The 11442-nt window shown below is 37.8% G+C and overlaps 1 protein-coding gene across 1 annotated transcript in view; it reads right to left on the reverse strand.

The window, feature by feature from the left end:
- The window catches only part of LOC140147069 (uncharacterized), a 45508-nt gene extending 34837 nt beyond the window's left edge, over positions 1–10671 (reverse strand). Inside the window, exon 1 of the mRNA XM_072168841.1 lies at positions 10514–10671. The gene's annotated coding sequence lies outside the window, so the exon portion shown is untranslated. The remainder of the gene's footprint in view (positions 1–10513) is intronic.
- Between the last annotated feature and the right edge of the window lie 771 nt (positions 10672–11442).

Raw genomic sequence — 11442 nt, forward strand, 5'->3', positions numbered from 1 at the left:
TCTGGACACACCCAAGGTCCCCTAAATCCCTGGTCATCATATTGATTCTTTCATTCGACTTAATTTCTTCAGATGATTGAATAAGGACAATTGTCATTGAACTTTGATCATTCTTCATCCTCACAAGAAGCAATAGGAAAGTTAGTCATGCAAAGAAGAAGAGGAGAGCACTGATTACACCTGTATACTGCCAACCATCTCAAGTGGTATGAGTGCAACTTTCATTCCAGTGGATAGGTTCAGGTTAAATAAGCATAACTTCAAAAATACTCATCCGCTTGCAACAAATGAGGTGTAAAATTACGTCAATTAACACTGCTTCCACTCATATCCCATTTAGTGTAACACAATTTGTCGTTTGAATTTGACAGACAAATTTCTTACCTGGTAAGTTTCTTTTTTGGAGCAGTTTATTAGACAAATTATTAGAATGCATTGCATGTGCAGCCCTAGATGTCCTGCATGTATGTAGCACCAGTAGAAATGGCCCAGGTTGAATAAAATAAATGACCTATGAATGAATATTTTATTCCCTGGATTATATTTGTCAGGACAAAATAATGATAATATAGTTTGACGCTTTGAAATACAGTTATGTTAATCATGATATTAGTTAGAAAGTTAAAAAATAATATCGAAATCTTGTAAAATCAAACTTTTCCCCTCATAAGTTGTATCAAAACAATATACATGTATTGAAGAAATAGATATGACAGATTTTGAAATTTTGATATGGAAAGATAGCCCAGACATGTTGTCTCACCAGAGAAGATGAGCAGAAGTCTTCCAATCTGATGATAAAAAAAACTCTAGGTATGATTACGAAAATGTTTTAAATAACTATTATCTACCAAACTTTTATAACAATGTTTTATATAAAATGCTAATATAAAACGTTTTCTGTTATGATGTGAAGGGTTAATATAAAAACAGGGAAAATCTGTTCCAACTGACCAGCAGGGAACCAAATGATGGATCCAAACGGATACAACAGTGTCACACTAGCAATGGATAAGATTAAAATCAGGGAAAATATGAAACAACATCCAATGGGGGAATAACATAAACATATAAAGTTAAAAACTCTTTAACTTTGTTTATACGTTTTGTGTTATTCCCCCATTGGAAATCGATGTTGTGTCATATTTTCCCTGTTTTTGATTGTGAAGGGTTACTCATTCTTTCATTTTTCTGGAAATTTTTCATTTGCCCGCCCTATTCTTTTTAAAGGAATTTTTATTACAAGCAGGATGTGACTTGTGAGTTACTTGGTAATCCTACTATAATTCACCAGAATCCTACTATAATTCACCAGAATCTGTTTGTGTGTTTGTGTATCTGTTTGTCTGTCCGCCTCTTTTCTCGGAGACTGGGGGTCGCGTTCCTCAAACTTGGTGGGTGGGTGCAGCTTGGTATGAGGAAGAACGAAAGTTAATATTTTTTAAGGTCAAAGGTCAAGGCCGGGGTCAAGTCCAATTGAAGTCTAATTTCAAATTGCCCCTTTGGAGCTCAAACTTGGTGGGTGTGTTGACCTTGGACTAACAAACAAAAGTTTCCACAGTGACCTTTTCGTAAGACCTACGGTTAAGAGGTCATAGGTCAAAAAAAGGTAGAAATTTCAAATTGCCCCTATGGAGCTCAAACTTGGTGGGTGGGTGGATCTTGGACTAACAAACAAAAGTTTCCACGGTGACCTTTTTGTCAGATCTACGGTTAAGAGGTCATAGGTCAAAAAAGGTAGAAATTTCAAATTGTCTCTATGGAGCTCAAACTTGGTGGGTGTGTTGACCTTCTGTTTGTTTGTGTGTTTGTGTATCTGTTTGTCCGCCTCTTTTCTCGGAGACTGGGGGTCGCGCGTTCCTCAAACTTGGTGGGTGGGTGCAGCTTGGTATGAGGAAGAACAAGTTAATATTTTTTAAGGTCAAAGGTCAAGGCCGGGGTCAAGTCCAATTGAAGTCTAATTTCAAATTGCCCCTATGCAGCTCAAACTTGGTGGGTGTGTTGACCTTGGACTAACAAACAAAAGTTTCCACGGTGACCTTTTCGTCAGACCTACGGTTAAGAGGTCATAGGTCAAAAAAGGTAGAAATTTCAAATTGCCCCTATGGAGCTCAAACTTGGTGGGTGGGTGGATCTTGGACTAACAAACAAAAGTTTCCACGGTGACCTTTTTGTCAACCCTACGGTTAAGAGGTCATAGGTCAAAAAAGGTAGAAATTTCAAATTGTCTCTATGGAGCTCAAACTTGGTGGGTGTGTTGACCTTGGACTAACAAACAAAAGTTTCCACGGTGACCTTTTCCTCAGACCTACGGTTAAGAGGTCATAGGTCAAAAAAGGTAGACATTTCAAATTGCCCCTATGGAGTTCAAACTTGGTGGGTGGGTGGATCTTGGACTAACAAACAAAAGTTTCCACGGTGACCTTTTAAGTCAGACCCACGGTTAAGAGGTCATAGGTCAAAAAGGTAGAAATTTCAAATTGCCTCTATGGAGCTCAAACTGGGTGGGTGAGTGGACCTTGGACTAACAAACAAAAGTTTTCACGGTGACCTTTTTGTCAGACCTAGCCAAAGGACACACCCTGATTCTGAGATCTGCGAAAGCCAATAATTATGATAGCCGAAAACCGCGAGATACGGGTAACCGCCTAGTGAATAGTAATACCTCACTTATTCGACCTCTGAAGTACACAAAATCCTGTATTTAAAACAATATTTGTATTTTTCAGTTCTTAGTCATGTGTACCTAACTTCTGTTGACCTCTAATTATATAGTCAATGCCATAAACAACTGTGTGGTTTTATCTGGGGTGATATTGAGGTACTTAATAGTATCGAGTATCGCCCAGTGCTAGTTTTATCTGATTCCTGATCTCATGCAACTTCACTCTACAGCATTTTGATCACATTATTATTGGATTTATAATTAAAGTGCTGTTCCCTGTAAAATGCCTCATCAATTTCCAACTTCTTAACAGTAAACAGTAAACACCCCCTTTCAGTACATGATGTGAATCACAATTAATAACTTTATCAACTTTGATTTGTAGCAATGCAGTGTGATAACCTATTTTGATAGATTGAAATAGGTAGGCCTATCCTTTGATTGATATTACAAACTACATATATCTGAGTGACTTTGAAAGTTTTTATGAGAATCAGCTTGATTCTTTTTTCTCTGCCATACATCACTGTTTACCAGTAAAATGTCCATCAGCCTCTTTCTTGATAGCCCATTTCACCATGAAAATAGGCAAACTGGAATTTACACTGTACATTTTATTACCCCTCAACAGCAGGATTTACAATCCCCACCAACCCAATTTGTCAACGACGCCGCCGCCCCATACTCATCAGGGTTGTACTAACGACTATTGTTGGAATATTAACACCTACAATGTACCCAAAAGTAATTCCCCCCACATTTTTTTATTACGATATAAAACTCAAACTCTATGCAACAAATTTACAAACTGAATTAGCAAAAACAAACCCAGGTTAATTCTGCAAATTTTGAAACCTCATTTGTCTTGATAGCTCTATAAAACGTAAGAAGATGCATTTTCAAAAGTTGTACTAAAAAGCTACTCAAGTCAGTGAACCATCACATTATCTACATACATGTCTGGTCAAGGTTGACCCGTGGTGACCAGTGACGACCAGGCACCAAAAGAAACATTTTCAATGGGTTTGGGTGCAACTTTTGAATGAGGGTCTTTTTCATTCGAAGGGACACCATGGCAACAAATTTTGGGCTATTAAGGGATCTAGAATGAGCGTTTATGGCATTTCGACAGTATTTTTTGTGGGACATGAGAGCACCTCAGACGTATCAAATTGCATTCTGAATACGAAGCATGTCTTTCTGATATCAAATAATTTTCATTTTTTGAAATTCACGATATAATACAAATTTTAGGACAAATTATTAAAATTTGATATTTTTCAAATTTTTGATATAACAGTCCTCGAAATAAATTTTATAAATCTAATGATATATTCTTAAAGTGTATGTAGCTGGGAGGAAGAGCCGACGATCGATTGAAAATTTTGACCTATATTGAAGATATGGATTTTTTCCCAAAAGACCTATTTTTTTTTTTTTTTTTTTTTTTAAAAAATCCATATCTTCAATATAAAAGGTCAAATTTTTCAATTGATCGTCGGCTTTTCATCCCACCTACATACACTTTAAGTATTTATAAAATCATCAGATTTATAAAGTTTACTTCAAGTACTGTTAAATATCAAAAATATCAATTTTAATGATTTGCCATAAAATGTGTATTACATTGCTAATTTCAAAAATCAAAATTATTTGATATCAGAAGGACATTCTTCGTATTCAGAATGCAATTCGATATGTCTGATGTGCTCTAATGTCCCACAATAAATACTGTCCAAACGCTCATACCCTAAAGACAAATGAGGCTTCACAATTTGTAAAACAAAACTGGGTTTCTTTTTGCTATTTCAATTTTAAGGGCGTACTACACCCATATATTGGTTTGATTGGTCTAAAAAAATATTTTTTCATTTATAGCGAGGCGATATATGCACGGATCATGTGAAATAACAATTTTTTTTAAATAAATAAAAAGGTGTTTTTAAACCATTGTATAGTAAGTCATTTTAGCCCTATATATTTTTTTGTTTACCGTATCCTGGTAACTCAGATGCGTGTTTCATAACAAACCATAATTTATTCTTTTCAACATGTTCAAGTAGGGTACATGAATAGAATACATTAAATCCTTTGTTATACTCTCTATAGAAAATCTAGTGGTGCTTGCAAAATATATAACACTGAATAAATTAAATAAACACTTACACAATAGATGCATAGTCATTAGTCAATTTGATATTGATGTTGTTATTGATGTGTTGTTAGGAGAAGAAAAGGCTATTACATGTAGGTCACCGTATGTCAGGTTATAGGTCAATTGGTTCAGGTCAAATTTAAGCATCAATTTTGAATACACATGTGAGAGTCTGTGATACAAAATGTATCATAATGAGGAATAATTTTGATATTCTGTCTTTAACTGGATATATATCGAGAAGTGCAAGGTGGATATACTAATATACCTTGGGATGTAAATGGTGAGTACAATTTAGAATGCCTAGTTGAGATGGATTTCACAAATAAATATAAAATAGTTACCAATATCACAAAAGCTAAGCTTACGGAAAACTACCCAATATGGTGGTATAGGTGACAAGAAATACAATTTTTTCAACATTGCTGTAGTATGTTTGTAGTAACCTGTTACCTATGGCTTAATTAAGTTTCAGTGAAATAATGTCGCAAGTTAAAAATACAAAATATAGGTCAACATTGAAAATAGAAGCATTTTAACCAGTTCCTTTTTTGATAGTTGTGGAGCACCAAGTTCATGAAGTCATAAAGGAAATCAGGAACCACTTATTCCCATTTTACATATCAACTTTAGAACGTGTTAGCAACACATATCCAAAATTTTAACGAAATCCGTTGATATTAAGCTTTCCAAAATGAAGTGAATTTAAATCATCAGTGATGTACCACCTTTTGGCTTCTACTTTTAAAAGCATGTAAGCTATGTTGATACCGATGCCACCAATAAAACGAGAAGATTTGCCCCTTCATTTTGCATACCACTTTGTCCAATTTTTTTTTGTAATTTCTTCACAAAATGCAAAAAATGCAAAAAAAAATCAATGGTGTAGTACCCCCTTAAGGGGGGTAATTACATTTTGGTAGATGTTTATTGATCATCATACAGGTATCAGAGTCCAGCACAGAACCTGCACTACTACACTTAGGCTAGAACACTAAATTGATCAGAACTAGATCATTTACTATATCACTGTGAATACCCCTGCATTCTATCCCATCCCCATGCCTCCTTGGGTAATCCTGAAGCCTGGTCCTGAAACCTTTTTCTTGTCATCATATGGAATGTCCCATTGCCTTAGCATGACAAACAGAGATAATAATATGAAGAAAGTTTTGAGAAATTAAAATCACAACATTTCAGAAACTTCATCGCAGCACCACATACATGTACTATAATGGCATACATTGTACAAGTGTTGATAACACAGGATATTAAAATACAGGTGTTGATTAAAATCAGGTTACAGGAAATTATACAGATGAAGTACTCTCCTACTGTAAGTTAGCCTAGAGAATCTCTTCCTTCCACCCAACCTACAGTACAGTGATATTACCTTACATATATTTAAAGACCGGACAGGAAAGCTGCTTTCCTGTCTTTCTTACTTGTATGTACATGTATACAACTACAAGTCACACTAGTTTATATTTATTCATTTTTGGTCACCCAATTGGGCATGTGTCCTTCTCAATGTGAAGTGTGGACTTGAAATGAATTAGCGTATTTTCATTGCAGTGCGCCGCATTAGCCTATACATGTTTTTGTCAGGACAATAATCCCCAACATTCATGACATAACAAAATTATACCTGTGTGAGGAAAACCAGGTGCAAGCACGGTACCTCTCCATCCCACTTACAGTACCTGACGATTCAAATAAATTCACAATAATTCCATCACCTCCATCATACTAGTATTGAAAACTGCACACCATGCCTATGCAATAGAGACACCAATCAGCTACAAATGCTCTGCAAATGCATAAATGCAACAAAGTGCATCACACATACACCCCATACACAACAATCAATCCATGCTGAACATCCGACAAGCATTACACCCCAGCCGCCCTCGAATTAAGGATCTGAAGGGGCACAGCAACTTTTTTAGGGCAAGTTGATAATTGCCTTGGATTTTCACTGAAAAGGCAAGGCAGTACAGCAGTTTGTAATATTTCAAGAGGGCATCATGGCAACTGTTGAAATTTTAAGAAGGGCACCAAGCAGTGTTTACTCTCTCTGGAAATTGGGTGCGCCAAAAGAAACATTTTCTTCCCAAATTGGCCCAATTTTGGCCCAGTAATTCCTCAAATTCAAAAATTGTGAGACAAAAATAATTTTCACTGGGCCAAAATTGAGACATACGGCCTCTGAGTAAACACTGGCACCAAGGCAATTTCTCAAAAGTGAAGAAAACACACACAAACATTGATAGATGATTTTATAATGAAGGGGCAGGGCTGGGGCACCGACGGCAACTTCATTAGAGGGCACGGCAAGTGACTGCCTTGGGTAAAGGACAAATTTTGAGGGCATTACGGCAGTGGGGGTGGGCACACACGGCAAAATGCCATGGGTGCCGTGGGTTAATTCGAGGGCTGCACCCCAGACAAGTCCTGCCCCCCTCCCTACATGTAGGAGGGCATTTGCAGCAAACCCCAGACTTTTGCACCCCTGGCTCAAGTCCACATCCAAATTTCAGGCTCAATAAAAGTTATAAGGTGCCATCCCCGGGTCTCTAAGGGCCGGGGTTCCAATTGACATGGTTCAACTCATTATCTCGTATGTCCAGTCTACTGTTGGTGTTTACCACGACACACAGTGGCTCCTCATTCTCATCCATGCATTTCCAATTAACAATTGAATAAACAGTGCATTGTACCATGGGATAGTAGGCAGTCAGCCTATAGCGGGCAAGCAAACTTGACCACACTTGGCAATTTCGATCGCATGCATCCAGTGTTCGAATTAAGGAAAAATAAATGGTTGTCCAACGGACAACCAGGTTACAATTTCTGGTTGTCCGTCAAAGTTTTTGGTTGTCCGTATGTACAAAGGTCCGTTGTGGCTACAGATTTATGGTTGTCCAACGGACAACCAAATCAGTATTTTTGGTTGTCCGGCGACTTTTTTAGTTGTCCCGGGCGAACGGACAACCAAAATTTCGAACGCTGCATGCATCGTTTCGATTTGCAACTTTTGAAAATGCACCAACTTTCATATTCTAGAGTGTTTGGAAGCTAAGAATAAGATTGTGCACACAACCAATACCGTATTCAATTAAATTGTCAGAAAGAAGATCAGGTTTGTGTGTAGAATGGGATATAACTCCGGACTTTATTTGAGGTGTTTATTATTTCATGAAACTCTGCTTTTACCTTCAATAAAACTTTGGATATTTTAAGTTTTTAACGATTTTCAAATTTTGTCATGTAACTGGGTGCAAGAAATATGTATCATATGTATGTGTATGCGTTTGTAAATACCTCCGCAATGAGGACACACCTCTGACTGTGGACATCCTCGGTTGCATGGATGCAGGACATAGCAAATCAATGTAAAAAAAAATGCATTTAAAATGGGTCTACGTTGAGGGGGTTCAGGACGGGCCACGGTTGGATACTATAGGCCTAGTGTGTCGATTAAGAGCGGGTACGTGTGCTAGTCCTCATGTACATGTAGCATTTATGCAGAATGAGGTCCTCAATGAGGTCCGGTTGCAGGTATTTACAAATAAGGAGTGTGTTTGCTACACACATGACATGCACATGATGCAGAGCTGGGTACTATAATCAGGGCTGTCAACTTTTGGAATTGCTTGACGAAGACACACTGTCGAATCTGGCGGTGGTACCATTTTTCTGTAATTAATTATTCATGAGGTCTGCCATGTTTTAGAGCCTAGAGGTCATAAAGTCTTCATACATTGAAGACATACTACTTCATCATCCTTCATGGGTGTCTATCACTATAGTGGGAACATAACATTTGTGTACATTTCACCAAATGTTTCATTACTACATAGCCACACAATTTCAATGGGTGCCCCAACAAAACATGCGGGCAGTGCGCTGTGTCATGTTGGCTCCAGTCCTAGCATATGCTGTGCAGATAAACTCTGCATCCATGTCTGACTGTCATGTCTGTGTGGGGATCATTATTCGTCACAATCTTCCGCTATGTCATGTATGTTTCAGGACTACTTCTTGTCTGTTAAAAAAATGTCAGTATGATATTAAACAGTCAATGTCTGTGCTTAAAGTGAACAACTACCATAGGCGTAGTGTAACTGTCGATTTAGGTGCATGTGTACACTTTCACCCGGTACCCCGGCCCAGCCAAGCCTGGCCCCTAACCTGTGTTGCACCCCCGTGCTGCACTCGTATACATCGCAGCAATACATAAATATATGAAACTTAAACATGAGAAATTAGATATAATTAATGTTGGTTTCATACTACCCTGCCGCTTGCCGCTGGCGTGGCGCTGCGTAGAGACAAACGGACACAATCAAGGCTTGTCATTGGTTGAACGCCCTGATGCTTGCCGCAGCGCAAGCGGCAGGAAAGTATACTGGAGGCTTAAGCATACTTTCCTGCCGCTTGCCGCTGCGGCAAGCGGCAGGGCGCTTCAACCAATGACAAGCCTTTATTGTGTCCGCTTGTCTGCAAAAAAATAAAGCGCCACGCCGCCAGCGGTAAGCGGCAGGGTAGTAATAGTATGAAACCAGCATTAGACATGGTGATGATCATGTTGGCGATCCTGACTTTTAGACCACCCGAGCTATATAAGGTACAAATTGCAAATTTATCATATTAAACTTTCGCAACAAGGTTAAACATGTTTTCAACTGTACAAACATACCTTTTATTCCATCAAACAAGCTTTATTTTGTTCCAAAATTCACGTTTTTATAGCTATTTTTGACGTAAAAGAGCTGGTTACAAAACCGGTGATGCCAGCTCCGAAGTTTTCGCGTAGCACAAGCGCTTGATGTACGCTCATTTGACGGTAATTTACGCTCGCGTATCATGCATTTTCAAGCGCGTTTGACATCGTTTTACTGCATGAGGGTTCGATTTAGAAAATAAAATGTACATGCACAACTCCAATTTTTCCCTCAAAATGGGCCAAATAACACAAAATTTTGCATGCACAGGCAAAATTCTACATGCACAGAGCCAAAGTTACATGCATTTGTGCATGTAAAACCCCTCTAAATCGAACCGTGTGCATGACGCAATTCTGCATTTATTCAAGATGGCGAATTTCTCGAAAAACGTGATGTATTTTACCCCGTAATTTCCCTCATTACTCAAAGCCCTGCCCTCTTTCACAATATTTTAGCTTCTTGGATATCATCGGAAACATAGATTAGTAATAGTAGGTAGGTCACTGTATTTTTAAAGATTGTTTAGATGGTTTTTACAATGAAAAAATTGATGTTAAAGCTTCTTTTCAAAAATTGGTTTTAGCTTGTTAAAAAATGGGTAAAAAAATCGTTTTTAGCTTGTTGGATATTGTTGCTTAATAGTTTAAAGCTTGACTCCTTCTATATGAAACTTTTAGTTTAAGCTTGTTAGAATATTAAACCTTGATGAAATAGTAATATTTGAGCCCTATATAGCGAGGGTGGTCTAAAAGTCAGGATCGCCATCATGTTCATGTGTTAATAGCCATGTTTATGATGATGTTAGAAGTGAAGAGTTATATCATGATGCATGGATGATATCAATTATCATGCAGTTCTGAGTTCATGCTATATGCAGTCAGTGTATGTCGCATCCAATGTCGAAGATGAAAATGATGAATGACGGGGATGAAAAACTCAACCCCGGACGACTCGATCACTCACCTGGCTTGATAAACTCAACACAACACCTAAAATAATCCACACAAAATTAAGTAACTATCTTCTTTAATAACGTCCAATTCAATAATTTTGGCGTAGATGTTCTAAATCACGTACATGCACGCTCAGAGCTTCACGGATTTACATTTACACGCATACCAATCCAGTCACTGATCAATGAAGTATTGTTGTTGTATGTACACACCGCCACACCGCCACACTACACGACCTGGCGCTACGCCAATAGTGCTATGGCGTTTCTATAACTAGGGTGGTCACATGAAAATTTCAAACCCACCCCTGGAATTACTTTTTCTGTCAGGATTGTTCCTTCTGCAAAATGATTTAAAAACCTTTTGAATCAACTCAATCGGACAATCCGTTGCGAAGATACAGCCTTTTAAAGATTCGCAAAATTGGCCATTTTACCCCATTTTTAGGAAAATCCTGATTTTGTCATAAATTTGCATATTCATGAAGCGATAATTGTGGGAATAAAGCCAAAGAAGGCATGCGATGTATTGTTTTTGTTTATTTTAATAATGTTCATTTATGCAAATATTAAAAATCCAGGGTCATAATTGCTATATTTGCTTCTTTACAACATTTTTAAAAGCTTTTAAAATAACTCTTTTGCCAGGACTTTTAAGGTAAATATGTGTGATTTTCACCATTGAGGGCGCTATTATGTGCCAATTATTGTTTCCTCTCTCCCACCAAAAATCTTTGCCCCCCCCCCTTTGAACATGCTAAATTTTGGGATCCAAATTTGCAAACCTTAAATGGTATCATAGACTATAGATGTACTACCGGTGTGTTATGAAAGCGCATCGAGCAGGAAAATTTGCATATTAAGTGTTTCCGCACTTCGGTACTGTTTTCCTAAGCCTTTTAGAGCGAAGCGCTTTATTAAAAAGGCGCCGCATGATTGT

Source organism: Amphiura filiformis, chromosome 3 (genome assembly GCF_039555335.1).
Source record: "Amphiura filiformis chromosome 3, Afil_fr2py, whole genome shotgun sequence".
NCBI lineage: Eukaryota > Metazoa > Echinodermata > Ophiuroidea > Amphilepidida > Amphiuridae > Amphiura > Amphiura filiformis.